The sequence below is a fragment of the Adiantum capillus-veneris genome, chromosome 15 (genome assembly GCF_014529385.1).
Source record: "Adiantum capillus-veneris isolate H3 chromosome 15, ASM1452938v2, whole genome shotgun sequence".
NCBI lineage: Eukaryota > Viridiplantae > Streptophyta > Polypodiopsida > Polypodiales > Pteridaceae > Adiantum > Adiantum capillus-veneris.
This window is the reverse complement of record NC_140945.1, coordinates 17550996-17567386: the sequence shown is the minus strand read 5'-3', so window position 1 is coordinate 17567386 and position 16391 is coordinate 17550996.

Here is a 16391-nt window from a genome sequence, read left to right as displayed (position 1 = left end):
CCACCGGGTGTTTTCATGAAATGGGGTTTGGATTTTATGGGACCTTTCAATAAGGTTACTCTTAGGAAGAATAGGTATATAGTGATGGCTACTTGATATGTAACCAAGTGGGTAGAAGCTAAAGCTCTTCCTGACAACACAGCCAAATCCACTGCAAGATTTTTATTTGAGAATATTGTCTGTCGCTATGGATGTCTTGTGGAGGTTGTGTCGGACCAAGGGACACACTTCATCAATGACACTATGGAGATCCTTATGGATATGATTTCTGTCAAGCATCAAAAATCCACACCTTATTATCCTAGATGCAATGGACAGGCTGAAAGCAGTAACAAGACCATTAAGACTATTCTCACTAAGATTGTGCAGAAAAAGCCACACCAGTGGGATTTGAAGCTTCAGACTACTTTATGGGCATACAGGACATCTTATAAGGTCACTACAAGATTAACACCATTCCAATGGTCTATGGCATTGAAGTTGTTGAGCCTATGGATTTTGTTATTCCAAGTCTCAGAATGGCTGTAGAATATGGGCTATATTTTAATCACAATCTTAAGAAGCGACTGGAAGAGCTTACCCAGTTAGATAAACTGAGACAACGGTCTATGCTGGAACAGGAGATTGTTCAGCAAAGAAGGAAACACTGGCATGACCGAAGGATTAAGGTCCAGGAGTTTCACAAAGGGGATCTAGTACTCCTATATCAATCCAAATTGGGACCTAAGAAGCCGAACCTCAAAATAGCCTGGGTAGGACCATTCGAAGTGGACTGGGTTTTCTCCAACGGTATGGTAAGACTGAAAGAAATATCTGGATTACTGCTGCCAGGGGTGTATAATGGAGCAAAAATCAAGCTCTACTATTCAGAAGCCAGAGAACCTTGCCGAGAACAGGGTACTGAGCATCCGGGTGCTGAAGACCAAGAAATTCCAGAATCGGCTATCTTGGGACTTTTTCATGTGCAACCTGTTCCAGTTCCAAAACCAGTTTCAAACCAGTACTAGCACGACCAAGCCAGGCTTATACCAAGACTAGAACAGTGGGGACAAAGTTATCAATTTTTAGGGGACCAACAGTCAGATGGAATATCAGTGGTAATCATTTCAATGACGGGTGAAAGTCTTGTCCAATGCATGTCTTCCAGTTAGTTGCGGTGCACAGAAGGCTAGGAACGGTAAGTGGTGGAGCTTTTATGGCATTAACGTGTATAACAATAAGGCAAGAAGGCGTTTCTCCTCACAAATCCCCTGCGCAACGCTTACCTCCTGTTGTCCACTCGCCATCGTCGACTCTGAAGTTTCTTCACTGCAGCCGCAAACCTCATCCTCTGAGGAGACCATGGATTGCCGTCTAACTTTGCCAGCCACACCTGGATACGATTTTGAAGAATCAAATAAGTCATCTTCTTCTTCACATGCTTCATCATCTTCATGGTGCATGGGTAGGAGGAAACTGTCAGAAAAGATGTAGGACACTATCGATGAGACCCAAGCTCTTATTACTACTACAAAGGCAACTCTTCGACTCATCCCGCATAGAAAAATTCAGCGCTATGTTTTTACTGAGCAAGCTAAGGCTCTACTCCATCTGTGGGATTTGCATGTGGTTTTGCAAGCCACGAGCATTGATTTTGACACAGCCATCATAAGGCAAGTCCTAGACTTTCAATGCTAAAGATGGAAGTGTTGTGATTTCTGGCCATAAGGTGTTTGTCACACCAGAAAGTATTGCTTTTGCATTCCGTATGCCAAACGGGCCCAAGACATCTGTGGCAACTACAGAGCAGATCAATGTAGCTCTGAAGGAGGATGATGCTGCTAAGAGGAAAAGGAAAGCGAGTGCGCAAGGGATTCCACTTGCAGGACTGGAAGCTCCCGCTGCCTACCAATTTGTGGCTGAAGCTGTGAGCCTGAAGAATAACCCGACATATGTGTCAGAGAAACTTTTTGCCATGCTTTTAGCAAAAAGACTGGATTCCAAAGTCTGTATCAACCTCTTCCAGATATTGTCGCACAATGTGCTTCAACAAACTGCCAAGTTGAAATCTCAAAGTGTATTCAAGGCTTGGTATGTTTGGCAATTTCTGTACTGGGCAACTGCTCCAGACACCCATGATCAGGTGAGAATGGCTTGGAGTCAGAAGCTGTTTCCACTCTCCAAAAATATAGACTTGTCATCGGATGAAGAAGAGCCGAAAAGTCAGTCAACTCCCGCTGGACTGAAAAGGAAGGCTAAACAAGATGAAGCTAGCAGTTCAAAGAAGCCAAGGACGACACTAACTAAGAGCACTACTCTCCTGAAGCAGCTGGAAAGTCAAGTCAAAACAGTGTCTACTGAAAGGATTCCAGTTAGCCAGACTGAACAACAGAGTGACCAAACCACTGGTGGGCTCAACCAGTCAGCTGGCCAGATTTCAGTAACCACCAGTACTGGACAAGATCAGTCAGAAAGGGCCAGTCCTGAGTAGTCAACAGACCAGATTGATAAGGGCAAAGGCCCAGCTTCTCCAAATCCACTTGGCCGAGTCTCCATCCGATACAGTGAAGAAGCCCTGCACTTGATAAAGAAAGATAGGTTACAACAGCTGTAGACTCATCTGCTCAAGGGACGTCTCCAATTGCAGAAATCTAATTATGCTGCATTACCTTATATGGTTCCTGTCACAGTCTATGAGCCAATTTATTCTGACGTAGCAACAGTTAATGATGGTTTTTCAGTACTCATACAGTTATCATGGAATACTATTGTCAATTGTATGGGACAAATGCTGGATGCTACAGGGTTAGAAGATGAACTAATTAAGGTAAATACTGAATTAAGGGAGGCTGAGGAGAAGATTGAAAAGTTGGAGCAAGGGAGAGAAGCCCAGAACCTGCACCACACTATCCTTGAGGCTCACTCAGATAGGACCATTCAGCAGTTACAAAGTAAGCTAGCCAAGGTAGAGTCTGAGATGCAAACCATGCGGGAAGAACAGGCTGAAGCACAACGAGCTCTTGATAGGTTCAAAACCATGCTGAGTTACTGATCCGCCACAATTCCTTGAAGGCCACATTAACAGAAAGATATATCTATAATAATCTGGCCGAGATCTTGAATCCAGCAGGCAATGTTGTTTTCAATATGGATAACTTGAAGTCTCTTATGGAGACGATGCAGAGTGATTTGCAGGATAAAGTTACTGAATATAACAGTGCTCTAACAAATTAAGCTATCCTTGATTACATTGAACAGCAGACTACCATTGAAGAAGATGAGGATAAGTAGGAAGAAGAAGCAGAGAAGGAGGAGGATGAACCAAACGAAGGGCATAATGATGATGATGATGATGCATCTCCTCCATCTCCACCCCTAGAACTTGGTACTGGTGGTCCATGGCCAACTAGAGGAAATCAATCACAGGAAAACCAGCATGAAGGACAACGGTCAAGCAATCGGCAGCTAGGAGAGCAACAACCCAGCAACATTGGGAATCCACCGGCACACCAATCACAACACAGCAGGGATGATAAAGGGAAAGGTAAAGCTATGACTGAGGAACCAGCAGGTGATGAGCAACATTCATTACAGCTCATTACCCTGAACAAGACATTGAGACATCAGCAAGCTCCTATAACCAGGCGTTATCTAGAGGATGATGATCTTATCTCTGATCTGGAGCATTTTCAGCAACTGTATGTCGGCGCCAGGGAAATGGTTGAGCATTGAAAATCGGTTGCTTTCCATGATCAAGAGGCCTGCCAATTACCTGTGCATCCCAGTACAATGCAGCTGCTAGAAAGGCTTCCTGAATGGATACTAACTGCTGAAGAGAGAGTAACCAATCCCCATTGGCAACGGTAGTCTACTACAGATTGTCGCTCTCTGGCTATGGAATTAGAGCTTCTGTTGGGAAACAAGCCCACATATAAATGCATGAAGGATGTTAGAAATCAATTGAAAGAGGTCTTAGTGCAAATGCAGATTGCTAGGGAAGTTTTGGATCAAAGGGGGCGGACCATTATTGAAGACCAGATGCCACTAGCAAGGGACCTCAAACTCGAATGTCAGTGGGAGAACAGGCAACTGCACTCCGACAATTGTTTTAGTTGGTTAGGGTAACCAGAAAAATGATGCAGCAAGAGAACCAAGCTATCCTTAACTTCTTAGAATTTGTGCCTGATTTCCCAGTTCTTTTGTATGCTTTACCAGCAAGAGAGGCAGAGTTGCCAAGATTTTCTCCAGCACTTTACCCTCAACATGTAGAACCAGTTGATCGGCTCACATATTTCAAGATTACTGATGATCTTCAGGATTGGTATGAGCGATTGACTGTGGAATGGAGAACTTGGCAAACACTGTTCAACGACGCTCTCCAACTGAATGACCTTCAGGAGCTGAAAGATGAGGTGCAGAGGATCAAACTGTGTATGGGCAAGTGGAAAATTCAGATTAGAGGCCTCACTAAGATCACCAACCAACTGCTCCAACTCACTATTGAGTCCTCTAAACTGCCTGAAAAGGACATTACGGCTAAACCAGGCCTAGGACCACAGTACAGAGAGATGGCTGAGATTCTTTCTGAAGCTCGGATCAAAACCAATTAGCCTCTCCCAGAAGGATGGATCCATACAGCCTCGCATTGCCACAAACTGGCTAGAACTCGGATCACCAAAGGTAGACGCACGCTCTATGATCCCGACACCAAAACTTATCATCCTCTCACGCCTTATGAAATTGAGATGACCAGAGAAAGGCAGGATCAGCTTGATTAGGAGGCCATTTACAGGCTCATTCAAAAGGAGAATGCTGGCATTGGGACTTCTCAGACGCCATCCAGGTCAAAGGGTAAACGAAAGCGGGTTCAATGGAAGGATACTGGGTAGTTCCATCTTAGAAGTCGGCTATGATTTTTTTGCTGGTCTTCAAATTAGACGGTGGATTTTTTCACCAATTTTCGCAGCAGACGCTGGATTTTTCCACTCAGGGGTTGGTGTCATTTGACTGACGGCCCTTGAAATTACAATTATAAGGGCGTCAAGCACTCAACGAGCAAAATCCTAGAAGAATCAGATGGTGGATTTTTTCAGTCCCACTTGGCTGGATGCCCATGGAATTACAACTATAAGGCTGTCAAGCACTCGACGAGCAACATTCCAGAAGAATCAGACGGTGGATTTTTTCTCAAAAATTTTGGAATCTTGCCAAAATTCAAGAAAGAAGGGAAGAATGTAGATGGCTGAGACAATCTCATTGGGTGGCAATCGGCTTCTGTGAGACGAACAGTGGATCAGACAGTAATTACCACAGCAGTTACCATAGTAATTCCCAAGGCATAAATAGGACCCATTACATTGTAATCGAGTTAGCATTAATTGGGTGGCATTTGTCGGTTGTACATCTACTTAGCTTTTGATTCATAATCCTTAACTCCTGAGCTGTTCTTGAGCTACAGCTTCTTTATTTTTAATCTTTCATGTGTAATCCTAAATACAGGAGTATAGTATACTCCAGTCATACATACTTTGTACTCATTCTCTCTGAGTCTGAATCTGAACATCATTCTCAATACTTCAGTCTGTTTCTCATTTCAGTCTGTCCAGTCTACTATTTGAACTAACACATCACCAGTATCTGTGAACTTTTAACACTGGAATCAGCTATCTAAAGATATTAGCTCCAATTCCACTTGGATCTGGCCCTGGGGACGCTTGCAACCTTTACTTGTTGCTCATGTAACTCTCCCCAGCAACGACCTACCACCTGCGGCTACCTCATGCTAACCAGTGGCCATTGGCCATTGAAAGATTAAGGCAAGTAAGCAGTTTAATGCTAATAGATGACATTTTTAATCAAGGGTTGCTAAAAAAAGACGTCATGTTTGGAAATAAATAGGTAAATGTTAGCTAGCTGGAAGGGGAGGGTGAGAGAGAGAGAGAGAGAGAGAGAGAGAGAGAGAGAGAGAGAGAGAGAAATGAAATGATATATTAACATCTGTAATAGGCCGAAAAGGCCTATGAGAGCAAACCGTTGTAGACTCCTGAATCTCATACCATGTCTGGGTAAAAAAGAGAGATGTTAAAATGAATGTAGGAGAGCTACTAGTTGGAATTGTATGGGGTATATGTGATCATTCATACAATGGGTGCCCAGTACAATGCACAAGGGAACTGTCTAAAATGACTTTACCCAGAAATAAGTTGCTCATTGATATCCTTGACACTAGCAAGGAAAGTGTCCATATCATCTTCCTCATGCATAATCTTTGACTCGAGCTCTTTGCGTAGCAAAGCAATTTTAGCCTCATTGAGACTTGCATAAAGACCAGCCAAAATTTCCCAAGCCTGTTTTGCAAATTTTGTTGAACGGATGTGAGGAACAATGGTACGCTTCACAAATAATGCAATCAATGCATGAGCCTGCGCATCCTTAACATCCCAACGAGCTTGTTCTGCTGTAGGCAAAACAACTCTAACAGCAGCAATCCTTGCAGCAAGACCTGCAATGTCCTCAACATCGCCTACATCCTCAGAACCAGGATGTACATCAATGCCCTGCACAATATTCCATACGCCCTTTGACACAAGAACGTGTTGCATCATATAAGCCCACATAGGGTAATTGTCCCCATCCAACCTGTCCTCAGCAGCAAACATCTTAAACACATCTGTGTTGTTGTCAACCATGGTAAATGTTGCACCTGATGTGAAAATTGCCCAAAAATAGGAGAAACGGAGCGGGAACAACACGTGCTATATAGCACAAACCGTAGAAGACTATAAGGCACCTGTTATGTAGAAAACGACACTGACAGAAACTCTGCACAAAATGATGAAATAGCATGTGCAGCACTACCTGTAGTGAAAATGAAGGCCGAACTGAGTCCGAATCAAAAATCTGAGCAGACCGTGCTCTACGAGCTCTCCCGAAATATTTGTTGACCTGCGAACGCTTGCCAAACCTCATTATAATCGGAGAAAGTGAGCAGGCGTGTGCTGGAGCAGCTAGCGACTAAGCCCGGGAGGACATAACCTGCTCTAATACCAATTGTTGGAATTAGGGTTGCAAAGAAACGCACACAACTTGGAGAAGATGAAGGAAGCTCAAGGTACACAATAGAGAGTGTATTACTTAGTGTGCAATGGAAAGATAGATAGCCCTAGAGTGATGGGTGTATATACAATGCACGGGGGAAAAAACCTCCTAAAGAGGGAAAAAATGCCCCGGCAGTCCTAGTGTGTTCACACACATCACTACCACATGTAAATGGTAATAGGTCGCAATCGCCTTCCCCATGTGGGCCATGTTTCCTACCTCTCTCCATGCATCATAACTCCACCACACCATCAAAGTAACCTCGCAATGTAAATATTCAACCTCATTTGAACTTCGGTCCAATTTTTGAAAAGTGTTTTTACGGTTCATGATGGAGGCCCACACACTTGAAAGACATCACTCTCCTTATGCTTACAAGATATGTTGATTAGCATTTTCTAGCTAGCACAAAAATATTGACACGTTAACGTGCTTCCACCCATACATACGTCACACACAATACATGGAAAGAAGCCTATTAGATTGTACAACGGCGAACCAGCAATAGCACTGATTCTCGATGACAAGACTAATATAGCTACCATGTTCAACAACAACACTTGCAGTCCCTATAATAAAACCAATGATGAAGTGAAAAGAGTGACCACCTTGTAAAACAAAGTAGATTCATTGATTTTCATAATGACGCTACCAGTCCAAAGTAGAACCAATATCGAAGAGAAATTGATTGACTACTTGTAAATCAAGATCTAGTCTATCATTTCACAATGACACTTCTAGTTCAGCAGTAGGATTGATGCCGGCATGAAATTCAAGATCAACGCACTTTTAAATTAAAGATGAAATTTCAAAAAAAATACGGATGGTGCAGGATGGCTTGGCAGCTTGAGAGTTCTTGAGAATTCTAAAAATGAGGGGAGGGGCGAGGACCCCTTCTATAGTGCTCGCAGTGGTGGGCAGAGCATCAGGCCCACCAGGCATGCTACTTGTTGTGCTGCTGATGTTACCCAAAGTGACCTGATAGGCTTGTCCTCTATACCGATAGGCAAATCTAATCGGACCCTTTGGTAGCCTTCAAGTCACATTCTCATTGGGACTTTTATTAATTAACAATGTAATCACGAGAAAAAACACTTGATTAGGTAAATATGAAATACTCGGGAGAAAGTGAGCAAGGGGCTATTGGTGATCTCGGGGGGGGGATCACTATGTACAAAATGTGTATATCGCGTGCATTCAAGGACTATGTTTAAAACTCCTTATTTGTTTCTGACAAATAAAATATGTACCCTTTTCCTATTCAATCTGTAAAATTTTCTCCCAATTCCATTTTATGGTACCCTTCTGCATGTGAAAATGTGAGAAAAAAAGAAATTTAGTAACCCCGTATGATGCACTCACGTGATAGTCACATAATTATTAGGTGAGCCCCCTGAGTTTGTGATGCTCGTGACTATGCCAAAGAGGAAGCAACTTGATCTGATACCAACTTTTTCATTAAAGATTGCAAGAATACGTACACAGCTTGGAGATGGAGAAGAAGCTCATGGAACACAACAAAGAATATATTACAAGTGTGCGAATACAAGGTAAGATAGCCCTAGAGTGATGGGCATATATACAAAGCATGGGGGGGTGCCCGCGCGGCGGGGGGGGGGGGGGGGGGGGGGGGGGGGGGGGGGGGGGGGGGCGGCTTCAAGTGAGGGAAAAAAGTGTCCCATCATTCCTAAGTGTATTCACACAAATCACTACCATATACATAGTAGCACCAAAACATTGGGGTTTGAACAATGATAAACTATAGATGGAAAATCAACACCACAAAGGCTACTCCTATTACACATACTAAAAGATACCTCCCCTCTAATTGAAAAACCATGGTAGGACTAACCTAACATAGCTATCCAGAACTTGACTCAAAAGTAAAAGACATATTACTTCCCATATATTCTACAAAAATTCATTGTCATCTTCCATGATGTAAATATGGTTTTTGCACCCTTATGACTCTTTTTCTTCTTCTTTTGATTATGTAACACGATTCCCTCTTGAAAGCTTGAAAGCTGAGTTGCTTCTACTATGCTTGATTGATTCTTTGTGGGAAAATTAGAAGGTGGACGTCCTTTCATTTCACAATGCATAAAATAGTCTCTCAAAAAATGCCCTGAGTTGCTTCTACTATTGCTTGATTGATTCTTTGTGGGAAAATTCGAAGGTGGATGTCCTTTCATTCACAATGCATAAAATAGTATCTCAAAAAACGGCCTTATTTTCCACAATAACAACAGGGCTTCATGCCTTCATTGGATGAATTGTAATTGCCTATCATACACATCAATTAAGTGTACAAACTCATATACAAGACCACTTCCTTAAATTCCTTGGCATGCACAATAGTGTGTGCTCACACACTTGTTTTTTGGTAGTTTTTTCCTTTTTGGTGTTACACAAAGTCAATTTCTCATTAATCAACCATAAATCTCTATGCACACATATGAATCTTTGTCAAAAAATAAGCTTAATCTTGACACACACATGGTTCATTAATCAAAATTTACTCTTAATTTCATTCCAATTCAGACAACTAGGCACACAAAGTAGGTTAGTTCATTTACACCCTTGATTCTAGCAATTAATAAGCACACATTGAACCATATTAATCAATCAAGAAGTCAATTACCAACTTAGTGCACTTAAATTGTAATTGCATTCCAAGATCTTTCTTGCTCCACATGAAGACGCATCATTGCACACACATGTGTGAGCCACCAATCCAGTTTCAAATTTGACCAACTTAGACCAAAAATCAAACACTCAAATCACAAGAATAAGTATAAATTAGCTCAATAAACTTGATTAGAGTGATGAATCCCATTGTTAAGAGATTAAACATACAATACACATAAAACATTAGTGGTTAGGTTAGCAAAATTAGTCAAGAGTTGATACAATTTAGTGAATGTTAGCATGTAATTAGCATGAAACTAGTCAAAATTAGCATGAAATCAAAGTAGAATTAGTAAGCATTAGTGTGAAATTAGTAGATCTGAGAGTGGATTTGGGGGTAACATAACTTAAAATTGGCTTCAAATCCTTCATGCATATAATCAGATCAAACCAACTTTGAGCTACACGCAGTAAAGCCAATGGAATTAGTGATGAATTGCTCTTATCTTTGCATCCTCTACCCACTATCATTTAGGTCATTGTCCTCGGGGTTAGTTGTAGCATAGTCAATGGCATCATTCAAGACCAACAAAAATGTCAATCCATGGAAGCATAACTCGTCTAGTTCTTGGAGGGATGAGTATCCTGGGATGCGTAGAATGAGAGGATTTAAGTGATCCCTCTACCCTCATAGAGAGAAGCCATGGAATGGGCTTCCTCTAATCAATCTTTCAAATCTATTTATCAAGGTACATTGCACACATTATGCCATTAGAGCTACCCTCTACCTTAATCTCCCTAGTACGACTCTTAATCTTATTGCTTGCTTTGCATTAGTGCTGTGACAAACCATCCAACCACTCAATGCTCATTGCATGCACAAAACACTATCACACACAAACTTTAAGGAGAGAGAGAGAGAGAGAGTAGGAAGGCATTTCCCTCACACATCATAGCCAATGATATGGCTAGGAAAGAGTAATTTAAGGGAGATTAGATATCTAAAATTAGCTAATACAACTTGCACATAATCAAAGCACAAAGTAGATTAACAAAAAGAAAAAGAGTTTGATTAAAAGAATCAAGAGTTATAAGGGAATGGAAAGCCCAAGAGCCTCATGACCATCACCCCTATAAAGAGGAGTGATGCTAAGTAGGGTAAACAAGGGAACAAAGGTGAAGAATCATGTATGCAAATTTTACTTTTGGTTGAAAGCACATTAATGTTGTATGTTATTTTATGCTTGCTAGTAGTTATGCTTACATATGTCAACCAAAATTGATAGTATAGTGCCCCTAGGAGTCTTAGACCTCCTCCTAAAGTTTTGTTTCATTTCAACTTCGTTTGAGTGTTGAAATGGCGTGATGACCGAGAGGGATGAGAAACGACATAGGCATATTTTACAATCATTGAGTGGCGAATGCTTGTTGAGTTGTTGCATTTTATTGTTAGGCTCACTTCTTGAGGGCTGAAAACCTCAAAGAGTCTCCGTGCCCCATCCGAGTCACTTCCCTGCATATTGACATTATGTTAGTGTTAGATAGCTATGCAACAGATGTCCAATTATGGCGAACCACTAACAGAGATTAAGCCAAAAAAAACAGAGACACTCCCTCAAAATTCAAATCTATAGTAAAAGATGAAGAATAATATGATATTATCGTCCCTCTGGTCAAACGTAAGAGCAAGTCAGCTAAGTAGATATCCAAGGCACAAACCCAACTATCGATGGAAGAAGCTCAGAGGCTACGAGAGGAATGATTAAAGAAAATGGTTGAAGAAAAGAAGAAGGTCAACAAAGCAGGATCGATGTGGATGATGAGGAAAATTTAGGGCTAGACAAGAAGTTAGAAAAGAGAAAGGCTGAGAAAATGGAGAAAATTAGACAATATAGAAGGAGGATAGCAACCAAAGAGGTAGAGCTCGCTGGCACGTTTTGTCTGCACATCCATAAAGTGCTCAAAAGAAAAGCCAAGTAGTGCACAGAGGAAGAATTTAAGAAACAAAGAATGGAAGATCTGGAGTCTCCTATGGAGTCTCCCACCAAGGGGCATGACACAACACAAGAAGAACTGCTAAGGGAGGGAACGACTAATAACCATCAAGATTCTCAAATTGAGACCAAGCAACGGTTCTCTCCAAAGCCAACAACACCACCTTCTGTCAATGAAGACAAAGAAGAAATGAAAAAGAGAGTAGAAGATCAAGAGAAGGCTCAGACTAAGCAAAAGGATTATGTGCAAGGGATCAACAACAAACCAAGAGAGAGCAAGGCCATGTGTTGGACCAGTAAGAAATAAAGGAGTCGGCACCTAGGACCTCTTAATAGCATACAAATCAAGAAAGAGGCCTAGTATCACCACACTCCGGAGGTGTCATTGAATATGTGGATAGGTTGATCCGTAAATTTGACCTTGAGCATTATCTGGAAGCAATCAAGCTTCACTTCAAATGTCAGCGGGCAATGTCCCAACTAAGGGAGTTAGATGCTCAAGACACCAAGAAGGAAGCAAATGCATCAAAAGCAGAGAATACAAGACTCCAACAGCAAATAGAAGGCTTCTAGGAGGACAAAAGGAACCTGCAAGAAGTACTGGAACAAGGAAAAAGGGAAGTGGAAGGTTACTTCCGTGGTCTACACGACCATATTTCAATAAACAATGAGATGCAAAGTGGAGCAACAAAGACTAGAAGAATAGCTAGAAAGAGAGTAGAAATGAAATGCCAAGTTGAGTGATTCGTATGATGTCATGAAGCATACACTCTCTCAAATATTGGCAATACCAAACACATAAGCTCCAGCCTCTACTTCACAAGCACCAAGTGCAGTATTAGAGAAAGAGAAATATGATCGCCAAATCATGAGAGCAGGCCATATGGCCATTCAAAGGCAAAAGGATCGGGAGATTTGGGCATTGAAGGAACATTTGGAAAAGGCACAAACCGATTTAGCCACCCAAGCTAAAATACAAACACAAAATCTTCAAGAAAAAGAGCTCGCAATCAATGCCTTGAAAGCAAGAACATTAGTGCCGATTTAGCAAGCACCATCACTAGTGGTGGAAACAGCAAAGGTAGACCTTCCTCCAGTTGATCTATTAAGTACACCCAATGAGGGTGAGCTACATGATTTTGGAGACATTGTGGAGTTGAGAGATGCAAGAGAGGAGATGAAGATGTAGATTGTGGAGATTCCAGACCCTTTACACAAGGAATTTATGCTCTACAAACTCAAGGTCTTGGAATCTGCATCTCTACTGATAAAGCTTGATGAAGTGGTCAAGAACTTTGGCCACAAAATGATTGCATTATCACTTATGAAATAGGGATCTCTACTCTGGAAAAAGAAGCTATTGTCAACCCTCGAGCCCAATCAGAATGGGGATTAAAAAGATATACCTATCTCTGCAAATCGAGTGCTATCCATTTTAGAGAATCAACCCTTAGGGCATAAGAAGTGTTCAACCCTTCTGCGCTCAACTATTCGGTATTTTCAAAACCAATAAACAATTACAAGCCAACAGAATCTTACATGGTGCACACTCTGTAGACAGTGATCATTTAAATGTAGGGTGTCCTTGATCTTACCTGCCATATGCTAGTAAATATTTCCAAGATGATCATCACATGCATAACAACCTTTGAAGACATAGAGGCCTTAAATCACCCTTGGCAAGTATTCCTCAAAGGCACTCAGGGCATCGTGTGGAACTTGGAGACAAAAGTCCCCAACCGCAACATCATCATGGGGATGTATGCTCAGGTCATGTTCTTGCCTTCACACTACATGCAGACTTTCAAACAAGCATTCATGACCGGGTTGACAGGGTTATTCGAGATGGACTCCATCCTATTCAACTTGCTGACAAAGGATCTTTTGGCGCACCATATTGCTTATCAGAGCGTCATCCTCAACAACCCAATCAAAGATCTCATTATTCAAGTAGATATGGTGGCCAGAGCAGAGAAGTTCATAATGATTACTAAGACTCTGCAGAAGCGCACCTTTGACTATTGAAGCAAAGACAAAGCGGCTAGGAAGGAGGGAATGTTAGCAGATGGATCCAACGCGCACCCTCCTAGTCAATTATCTCTTCACAAAGCCACTATTTTTTGTAATCCTTTTTTTTTTAGAAATCCTTGTAAAAAGAGGAACTATGATTATTAAGCCAGATGATTACTAAACCATATCTTTTGTAAAATCTAAGTTGTGATCTCTAATTCTAAGTTTTGAGCCTTGTAAGCTAGCCCCTGGCCAAAAGAGCCCTAGGTACAAAGTTCTTTTTTTTTTACGTTTGAACACAACCTTTGTAACAGAAATGGACTATGAACATTGAGAATAGCGGAACTAAGTAAACTGTAGTGAGTATTTTTATGAGAATACTTTGAGACAATAGCGGGAGAACTTGATTAGAGGTAGCAACATAACCATTATACCTAATTAACTTGGCATGAACAATACTTTGCAAGAGAGAGAATTAGAAAACTTGACAACAGTTGAGGACCGGATTTATGTGGAGCCGTCCTCCCCTCCAAAAGTCTTTTGTATTATAGCTTTCTCCCATAAAGAGAGACTTGGTACAACACAAGCTTTGTGTTCCTTGAGACCTCGATCGTGCAATGAAGATAGAGAGATTCATGCACCACAATTATGCCCATAACTTAGCTAAATGAAAGCATTAACTTGTCCCTGGCCTCAATGAAAACAAAGCCAGAGAAACCAAAGGCATTGAAGTAGAAGATCGTGTACAATTGCAAGGGCATCCAACAGCTCTCGACAAAAAGAAAAACATGGCCTAAAATTGTTACCATATACATGTGGTAGTGATGTGTGTGAACACACTAGGACCGCCGGGGCATTTTTTCCCTCTTTAGGAGGTTTTTTCCCCCGAGCATTGTATATACGCCCATCACTCTAGGGCTATCTATCTTTCCATTGCACACTAAGTAACACACTCTCTATTGTGTGCCTTGAGCTTCCTTCGTCTTCTCTAAGCTATGTGTGTTTCTCTGCAACCCTAATTCCAACAATTGGTATCAGAGCAGGTCACGTCCTCCCGGGCTTAGTCGCCAGCTGCTCCTGCATACGCCTGCTCACTTTCTCCGATTTCAGTGAGCTTTGGCAAGCGTTCGCTGGGTCTACTCAGAATTTTGATTTGGGCTCATTTTGGCCTCCGTTTCCACTACAGGCAGTACTGCACAGGCTATTTCGTCATTTTGTGCAAAATTTTTGTCAGTGTCGTTTTCTGCATAACATGTGCCTTTTAGTCTTCTATGGTTTGTGCTATATAGCACAGGTTGTTCCCGCTCCGTTTCTCCTATTTTAGGGCAGTTTTCACATCAGGTGCAGCATTTACCATGGCTGACAACAACAACACAGATGTGTTCAAGATGTTTGCTGCTGAGGACAGGTTGGATGGGGACAACTACCCTATGTGGGCTTATATGATGCAACATGTTCTCGTGTCAAAGGGTGTCTGGAACATTGTGCAGGGCATTGATGTACGTCCTCGTTCTGAGGATGTAGGCGATGTTGAGGATGTTGCAGGTCTTGCTGCAAGGATTGCAACTGTTAGAGTTGTTTTGCCTATGACAGATAAAGCTCGTTGGGATGTTAAGGATGCGCACGCTCATGCATTGATTGCATTGTCTGTGAAGCGCACCATTGTTCCTCACATCCGTTTAGCAAAATCTGCAAAACAGGCTTGGGATATTCTAGAAGGTCTTTATGCAAGCCGCAATGAGGCTAAAATTGCTTTGCTGCGTAAAGAGCTGGAATCGAAGATTATGCATGAGGAAGATGATATGGACACTTTCCTTGCTAGTGTCAAGGATATCAATGAGCAGCTTATTTCTGCAGGTGAAGTCATTTCAGATAGTTCCCTTGTGCAGACTGTTCTTGATGCCTTACCAGATTCCTACCAGACTTTTGCTAGTACTTGGAGACTGATGACCCAAGGAAATCCTGAAGTTGTCAATTTTGATGCATTATGCACATTGCTATTAAAAGAGTCACTTTCTAGAAAAAACAGGATTAGGCAGCGTGCAGTTGAATAGGCATTTATTGCTTCTCAAAGAAAGGGTGGTAAAAGTAATGCAGCCACTTCTTATGGTTCTACTGCGAGTGGCAAAAATTATGTTCCTAATGCTTCTGCTGGCAGTACTTCGTCTGGCAATTCTGGTGATAAGGGCAAAAAGAAGATGCGTTGCCATTATTGTAAAGCTAATGATCACTTGATCAAGTCATGTCCTAAGTTGAAGGCCAAAGAGGCTAAGAAGAAAGACGGTGGTTCCACTGCAAATGCTAGTTCCACTACAAATGCAGCCATTGTTGAGTCTTTTGTGAAAGGAGACTATGTTGCTGATGTTGATGCAGAATGGGCTTTTAGCGCACAGTGCACTTACAATCATGTTGTCCATGATGCATGCTTGTCAGTTGCTGCAGATTCACATGTGTGGTATTTCGACAGTGGTGCTACAAAGCACATTACCTCACATCGTGAATTGTTTACCTCTCTCGAGTCTGTCCCTCATGGGAATTCAGTCACTTGTGCCAACAACGCCTCTTATCCCATTCAGGGAGTTGGAAAGATTGTGCTCACTGCTGCTAATGGCAGTTCCTTCACACTTGTTGATGCACTTTATGTACCTGGGATCAAGAAGAATCTCTTGTCTGTATCTGCAC